The following is a 5,985-nucleotide window of genomic DNA, read 5'->3' on the forward strand; positions in this document are numbered from 1 at the left end:
CCGGGACGGGGCCGGGCTGACCCCGCCGCTGCCTCAGCCCGTGCTGAGGGAAGGGTTAAGTGCGACGGGGAGGCTCTGACATTTTGCTAATGCGCTGTGTTAATTGATTCGCTCATTTCCATTTGTTCCTGTTAAAGAGAGACAGATGAGAGTGGTCCTGCAGTGCAGCGSCTTGGCAGGGAGCGCCTCCGCTGTGTGCAGATGTGCTCCTCGCTCATTTATTACCATCAGCTCGCAGCCAGCCCGGGCAGCACCGGCTTCTGCAGGGCAGGAACACCGGGCCAGGCTGCCAGCATCCCTCCCAGGGCACCACGGGCCCCATCTCGGTGCCACCTGCACGGGCTGGGGATGGAGAGAGCTGCACTGGGAAGGAGAGAGAGAGAGAGACAAGCGAAGGGGCAGCAGCCGGTCTGGAAAACTCCTGGGACCAGGAAAGAGCTGGATGCCTTCASTCTGCTCAGCCCCGAGGGGAACAGCAGCCATTTCCATGCCAGCAGCTTCTGATGCAGAGCAGCGACAGGTACCCAGCCCCTGGCCAGGCATAAAATCATTGAGTCATGGAATTTTGGGTTGGAAAGGGCCCTRAAGATYATYCAGTGCCACCCCTGCCATGGCAGGGAYCCCTCCCACTGTCCCAGGTGCTCCCAGCCCCAATGTCCAGCCTGGCCTTGGGCACTCAAAGGGATCCAGGGGCAGCCACAGCTGCTCTGGGAATTCCATCCCAGCCCCTCCCCACCCTCCCAGGGARSAATYCCTTCCCAATATCCCATCCATCCCTGCCCTCTSKCWSTGKGAMRCCATTYCCTGTGTCCTGTCCCTCCAGGCCCTTGTAAATCATCTCTTTCCATGTTTCTTGTTGTCTCTTTTCAGGTGCTGGAGGGCTGCATTTAGGTCACCCCAAAAGCTTCTCTTCTCCAGGCTTTTCCCAGCCCAGGAGCCCCAGCATCCTCCCAGCTCAAGCAGCTCCACTGAGCTCCAGGACGGGTGTCTGCAGCTCTGGGGATGGCAGCCGGGAACAGGGGGTGTCCCTCACAGACAGCAGGTCCTGCTCTCCGTGACACCCCTGTCACATCCTCCTGTCACCTGGCAGTGCCTCAGGGTGAGCAGAATGCAGAATCCCAGAGTCCCAGAATCACAGAATCAATCACAGATCACAGAATCACCAGGGTTGGAAGAGACCTCCAAGATCCTCGAGTCCAACCCATGCCCAACACCTCAACTAAACCACAGCACCAAGCACCACATCCAATCTTCGTTTAAACACATCCAGGGATGGTGACTGCATCACCTCCCTGGGCGGACCATTGCAGTGCTTTATCACTCTGCAAAAAACTTTTTCCTAATATCTAACCAATATTTCCCTTGGCGTAGTTCAAGTCAGTGTCCTCTTGTTCTGCCAGCTGCTGCTTGGAGGCAGAACCCACTATCTGGGGGCATGGCTGGCCCTGTTCCCACCTGCAGCTCTGGAAATGAGGGGCAGGTGGGCAGGAAACCCTGCCTTCCCCTCCCCCTGCCCTCCCCCTGCCCTCCCCCTCGCCAGCCCATGCTGGGCAGGCAGAGCTGTCGTGCCCTGAGCCTTTTCCCGTCCCTGCAGGACCCGGCTTCCCAGGGTGTGATGCTCAGTGACATCCCAGCCACCTGACCAAACACCTCTTTTTCCTGTTGAAAAGCGCAATTATGACAAGAATCAAATCCCCGCGGTGAGAAAGCTCAATTTCAGTCAAAATGTTTATTAAAAACATATTTGTTCTGCACGTCTTCACTGCAAAAAGAAAAAAAAAAAAAACAACATCTTGTTCCAAGTGTCGTTTTTGCTTGGACTCATCCRCAGCAGAAGCATCTCGTGCTGGGAGGTCTGGGAAGGGATGGAGGGGCTGTGCCCACGAGAGGGGCAGCACCAGGGAACAATYCCWTMCCAATATSCCATCCATCCCTGCCCTCTGGCACTGGGAASCCATTCCCTGTGTCCTGTCCCTCCAGCCCTTGGCCCCAGTCCCTCTCCAGCTCTCCTGGAGCCCCTTYAGGCCCCAAAAGGGGCTCTGAGCTCTCCCTGGAGCCTTCTCCTCTCCAGGTGAGCACCCCCAGCTCTCCCAGCCTGGCTCAGAGGGGCTTCAGCCTCCCCTGGACACACTCAACATCTTCCTCGTGTTTCTTTTATACAGCACAAGTCCCTGTGCTGGGTTTGTGTGAAGCCAGAGAATCCTCACCCCGGTGGGGAGATCTCGGTCAGAGCCACCTGCAGAGGCTCCAGCAAGGAAATGATCCCTGAGCTGTGCCTTTGTCAATCCTGGGCATTCCTGAGCAAGAAAGAACCCACCCATGGATGGCAGGGCAGGACAGGGCAGGCTGATGCTGTGCTGCAGAGGGGGCTCAGCCTGGCACCCTGAGCACAGTGCCACCCCAGTGCCCTGCACTGCCTCCCGCCCCAATGGGAGCACCAGCAGTGGATTAATGGGACAATCTGCCCGAATTCCCCCTGCAGGGTCAGCACAGGGCTGATCCTCCCAGCTTCCCTGCTCCTTCCCACTGATGCCTGGGAATATACCCGGGAAGGGCTTGAGACCTCGTGTCCATGTGAAATGTGCTCCAGATCCGCCCTGCTCCGGGGCTGGTGAKGCCTCTGTGCCCGGGCTGTGCCCCTGTCCTGTGCACATCAGCTCCGGGCCCCTTTCCTCTCCTTCAGCACTCGCTGGGGTTGATTCCTCCTCCTCCTCCTCTGGGCCGAGAGCTGGGGAGCAGCTGCCAGCCAGGAGCCGGCACGGGGAGGAGGGGAGGGCTTGGCTCACCGGGCCAGAGATGCTGAAAGGCTTTGGGGGGGTTTTGTATTGGGCAGAAATGCTGAAAGGCTTCGAGGGACTTTTTGTGGGGCAGAGATGCTGAAAGGCTTTGGGGGTTTTTGTGTGGGGCAGAAATGCTGAAAGGCTTTGGGGGATTTTTTAGGGGCAGAGATGCTGAAAGGCACCAGGGGGTTTTGTGGGGCAGAAATGCTGAAAGGCATTGGGGGGGTTTTGTGTGGGGCACAGATGCTGAAAGGCTTTGGGGGGTTTTGTATTGGGCAGAAATGCTGAAAGTCTTCGGGGGATTTTTTTGTGGGGCAGAGATGCTGAAAGGCTTTGCGGGTTTTGTAGGGGGAGAGATGCTGAAAGGCACCAGGGGTTTTTGTATGGGGCAGAGATGCTGAAAAGCTTCAGGAGGTTTTTTATGGGGCAGAGATGCTGAAAGGCTTCGAGGGTTTTGAATGCGGTTATCCCTGAGCGATGTGGAAGCCCCGGGGTTTTTGTGTGCAGTTATCCCTGAGCGATGCACAAGCCCYGGGGCCGTGGGAGACTGCAGGATCCCAAGGAGCAGGGATTTCCCTGGCAGAGCCTTTTTTTGGAGCGTGGGCTGGGGCTGGGGGCTGCTCCATGGCAGTTCCCCCATCAACAGTGCCACTGCCCGTGCCCCCAGCCCCGCTGCTTCCCCTCCAGCACCCCTGCAGCTTGCCCTCTGYTCCACAGCTCCCTTCTGCCAGCCCTTCCACCCCCTGCTCTTCCCCTAGGACACCCCAGCTTTCCTCCTGGGCTGGCTTTCTCCAGGCTCTCCGCTTGTTTAGCATTTCTGTTCCTAAAATCACTTTAATCCAAAAGGAAGAATAATTGCCTCTTCCATTTAGCTAAAATGCAAGATCATAAACTTGCCCATCAGCTGCAGCAAGGTCGGGAAGTGCCTGGAAAAGGCATTTATTGCTTCCAGAAGAGCAGATTTCACTCCCTCTGGTTTTTGCATCCCCACCCTGATGCCTCCAGTGAGATCTCACTGGAGCTGGGTGGATGCAGCAGGATGAATTGGCTGGAATCAGTGAGAAGAGGAATGAATTTTTTTTTTTTTTTTGAGGGGGAGGAGTGGGGCTGAGTATCCTCTGAGGAGATTCGTGCTGTGCCAGGCTCTGCAGCACTTGGGGCAGGGTCACCCCTTGGCTGCTCCTGCCGGGAGAAATGGCTCWGCCTGGAAAGCCGGGGCTGTGGAGGTGGCAGGTGCTGCTGTGACACGGGGACAGCTCCTCTGGGAGCACATTCTGCTGGAAAATCCATTTCCAGCGGGATTCAGCACCGACAGCAGGGGCCAGTGCTCCCAGAAAGGGGGACTGGGGAAAGGCTGCAGTGCTYCTCTCTCACATCAGGCTGCTTGGTAGAAAGTTGCTCATTTTGCATTTCAGATGCATTTTTCTTTCTGTTTTGTTTGGTTTTATTTGTATTTTTTTCATTAAATTAAACACAGCTTTTGGAGGTTAATTTTTTTTTCTCTCACCTCAAACTCTCTCCCTTTCCATCCCCTTTTCCACCCCAAGCACAGGAGGGGGATGATGTGATAGCAAACTCAAAGCTATTTTTTTTTTTCTTTTTTTTTTTCTTTTTGTGAGGAAAACAGTAATCACTCAAGCTGGGAGGAGTAGAACGGATAATATTCCACTGCTGGGTTGAAACATTTCCGTTCTCTAACAAGCTGAGACGGAAAAAAATTTGGTCTCCTTGCCCTTGATGCCTGGTAGGTGTCACTTAAACACCACGACAGGCGGAAGCTGACTCCTCCTTTCTCCAGTCCACCCACGGAGAGTCCCCTGTGCCAGGCATCCCAGGAGGGAAAAAAAATCACATTTGGGCAGCCCAGCCCTGTGCCTGTGGCTGGGAAAATGYGGACATTCAGGATTTGGAGAGAGAACCTCGGGTGTACACCCCACACAGCCACAGCGTTGTGCCTGCTCGCTTCCCAGCCAGGCAGCCAAAATATGGGGTTGGGCTTCTCTGGGAGGTTCCAGGGAGAATCCTCCGGCCTTTCTGAGGAGGAGGGACGCTGTGAAAGCGGCTGGAGCAGAGAGGGAGGCCCAGCAGCCGGCAGGATTGTCCTTTCGGGGGATGTCACCGTGCAGCCCCTCTGTGCCACTGAGGCTTCTCTGCACCCCCATTCTGCACGCTCCTCTCACCCTCCCTCCAGCGGGGCTGTCCCAGGCTCTGAAGCACGCTGAAGGGGCTCAGTGCTGCTTCCCAGCCCYCGTGTGACACGAGTGACAGCCCCGGCAGTGTCCCCGCTCTGWGCGCTGCCCGGTCCCGGTGCCGCCRCTCCRCACCCGCCGCCGCAGCACCKGGAGATGCCGGTTGCCATGGCGACGGGATAAAACACATCCTGGCATCGCCCGGGTGAGGTTTTCCAGGCTGGCAGAGYGGGGAGAGGTCGCTCTGCTCCTGTCCCCTCCTTTCCGAGGAAGCTCGTCGTGGGGCAGGGGCACGGCGGGAGGCGCSGAAAGGCTCGGCTCCCTCCTGGAAAGGCTCCCGTTCTGCAGGACGCACCCAGCGGCYGCATCCTGCCTGTCCCCGCAGGGTCCCCTCCCCCTCAGAGCCTCGGCAGGAGCACAGCTGGGCCCCTCCGACAGATCTGACAGGGGATCTCTGTCCTCTCTGCTCCGGGGACACCGCGGCTGCATCCCATGGATGTGTCAAAATGTGCCCCGGAGCTGAAGGGCTGCGGGGGCAAAGCTTCTTGAGGAGGCCCTGGTGTCCCCTCGGGGCTGGCAGCGATGGACAGCCCAGAGCTCAGCGAGGGCTGAACCTGCATCCCACATGGCAGAGAGCCCCCGGGCCCTGGCTGCCGCTGGGCTCCTCCCTGGTGCTGTCATTTCCCGTGGCAAAGAGCCTGGCTTTGATCCCAGCGCTGCCTGGGACCCACTGGGGCTGATTTCTGAAATCTGCGGGGAGGAACAGCCACCAGCACCGCAGCTGTGCTGAGTGATGAGCCCTGGAGGGGAAGGTGTCACCTCCCAGCGCTTCCCCAGGCTCAGGGCACACTGTTTGAGGTCTGTGGGGTGGCAGAGGGGCTGGGGCAGGCTGTTTGAGCCCTGTGGGGTGGCACAGGGGCTGGGACAGGCTGTTTGTACACTGTGGGGTGGCACAGGGGCTGGGACAGGCTGTTTGTACACTGTGGGGTGGCACAGGGGCTGGGGCAGGCTGTTTG

This window comes from Malurus melanocephalus, unplaced genomic scaffold (assembly GCF_030028575.1).
Source record: "Malurus melanocephalus ecotype Western Australia unplaced genomic scaffold, MMel_1.1 scaffold_641, whole genome shotgun sequence".
In the NCBI taxonomy this organism is placed as follows: Eukaryota; Metazoa; Chordata; class Aves; order Passeriformes; family Maluridae; genus Malurus; species Malurus melanocephalus.